Genomic DNA, 2740 nt, shown 5'->3' on the forward strand with positions numbered 1-2740 from the left:
GTTATTGCTTTAAGAGAAGAACGAGTCCCAGATTGCTGATGCGGAAGTTGAAAGGCGGAGATTTAGGGACATGTTTGATCTTTTTCAGATGAGAGAAGAGTCATAAGCAGGGAACGGATTTTATGGAAATTGCCTTTTTTTCTGCTAAAGAGATAGAGTATATTCGATTAAGAGTGTCCATGATTTAGCTTTCCCTGATTCCATATATACACATTTGAAGTTGCCTTTTTTTGCCTTTTTTAAGATATTTGCCTTTTTTTGCCTTTCTACCTTTAAAAAAGTGATTACAACATTTACAATTTTTTTTTTAAGATTAAAAAATATACACATGCCCATGCGGCTTATGGAAGCACAGGGACCTCTCGCCAAATTGGTTTGAAAAAATTCAAAGCCGTTTTCTCAGCTAACGTAGGCTTGAAGACAATAAGGAGTGTGGGTAAAATTGTAAAGGGCGAGGAAAATGCCCTTATTTCTGATAATATGAACGTTTCAAACGTTCCATATTTAAATTAAGCTCCACTTGTATCAACTTACGTCGAGCGCACATTTAGTACATTCAAGGCTTTTCTTCGCGAAAATCGAATGAAAATGCTGCCAGAAAACTTCAAAATGCATCTTATGGTTCAATGTTACTACAACTACACAGATTAAAGTTTTATGAGTTAGAAACTCGAAAGGATAAAATAGTCAACGATTCAAAATACAAATTTTTCATATAATGAAACTAGTTCATAGTTTTTCTCTTTTTACTTGTAATATAAGTATTTCTAAAATAAATATATTTTTTGATTGTTCTTCGTATTTTCTGTCTTTTTTTAGTGCCTTATTTTGCAATGCCTAGTGCCTTTTCCTGCCTTTTTCGCTATTTTATTTTGCCTTTTCCAGCCTATTTCGTTACTTTATTTTGCCTTTTTTATAGGTTTTTAGGTCCTAAAAATCCGTTCCCTGGTCATAAGAAATTCATCTTGAACTGTATTACTCATCGCTCAAAGTGAGTGAAATTATAAACGTTGTTTGAGCACTCCAGAACATTTGCATTTACTACAGAGTGGAAGATTTGAACGCAAATGAATCCGGTTTTGAAAGCCGTCAGGAGGGAAAGAATAAAGCTTATCTTTCCATAGCAAATCGAATTCGAGACAACATAGGCACCTCTTTTTAAAAAGTTAGTAAAGTGCAATAATAAAAGCATATTTTTTTATGTAACTTCACATTTTATGTATGTATGTATCTATGTGCATACATCTATTAATTTTATATAAAAAGAATAAATTGTATTCAGTGCATTTCACAGTCTTATTTATAGATAAAGTAAACAAAAACGCCTGAACTTCCACTTTGAAAACGTCGCGCAATATCCCTTTTGGTTGCCATTATTTGAGCCAATTTTTCGTGTTGCCCGTATTACCGCTCGCGAAAACACAGAAACCGATAAAATTCATTTATGATGACTTTTACAATCATGCACAGTATATTTTACTCAAAATGTATTCAACAAAGTGTGATTGATTTTAACATTGCTCTCATAAGAAGCAGGCTATAATATCAAATTGAAATGAATTGTTAACCCATTTGAAAATGTGTTTTTTTCAAATTTGAATTAAAAGAAAATAAAAATACACACAAAATTTCAAGCAACAAATTTTCTTTATAAACGTGAAATTGTTAAGAGATAAACCGCCGTGAAGAGCAAGTAAGTACATTTAAGTTTGGTAATAAGTAACTACGTTCGACTTTGCTTAAATATTTAATGTAAGGAAACCAAGATGAAACGGAGCAAAACGTTTGAACGGTGCGCTGCATGCAATAAAAGTCAGGACACGAAAATAGTGCGATGTTTTAAACCGCCTAGTTGCGAATTAAGACGGCAGCGATGGGAAGAAAGCTGTGGTGTACTACGTGATTCATCTCGCGTTTGTGAGAACCACTTCAAGGAAAGTGATGTCCAAATCAAACACTTTCCAACGAGCTCGTTTATGCCCAAGCGCAGTCCCAATGCCATACGAAATAACTGATACAAGTGAGGATTTAGTACGCGATCAGGATACATTGTTTGTTGATGCCCAAACTCAATCAGACGACTCTTTAGAATGCACGTTGCGAACAGAAATATTTCGGCTTACCGAAATAATTAAACCATGCAACCAAGTATGGAAGAGCTTAAATTAAAACCGCTCGAAGCAAGGTCTTTAATGGAAAACTATTTCGCATGAAAAAAATTTAATTTCAAAATTGTTAGAGTTAAGCTCACATATAAAATTGGTAAAAAATGTAAAATCATACGTTTATAAGTGTAGAATAATGTTTAGGATAAAAAATTTAAGTATAAAAATAAACGCATAAAAGCATAAAACTTGGGCAATTAAAGACAAGAAAATTGCTAAAACGATTTTATAAACAATTTGTTTTATTTTATTGACAAAATATATGTGATGTAAGTAATGTAAGTAAAACAAAACTATAATCGAAATAAAAGCCTAGGGCATCAGTGCTGATAAGATACATGCATCACTAAGGGTTAATTCGTTTGTTTATACTTTTTGACGTTATAGTACCTTAGAAGAGAGCCGCACTGAGTTGTCAATCACACCTTGTTTAATACACCTTGATTTTACTTAAATTTTTTATAAAATTTTATTATTTAAACCCACGAAAATAACAATCGAAACGTCCTCCGTCAACAAATTTGCAACTTAGAAAAACGGAACTACGATCGAAATGTAGAATAGGTATAATCGAA

The sequence above is a fragment of the Rhagoletis pomonella genome, unplaced genomic scaffold (genome assembly GCF_013731165.1).
Source record: "Rhagoletis pomonella isolate Grant_MI unplaced genomic scaffold, Rhpom_1.0 Rhpom_scaffold_00006, whole genome shotgun sequence".
NCBI classification, from domain to species: Eukaryota; Metazoa; Arthropoda; class Insecta; order Diptera; family Tephritidae; genus Rhagoletis; species Rhagoletis pomonella.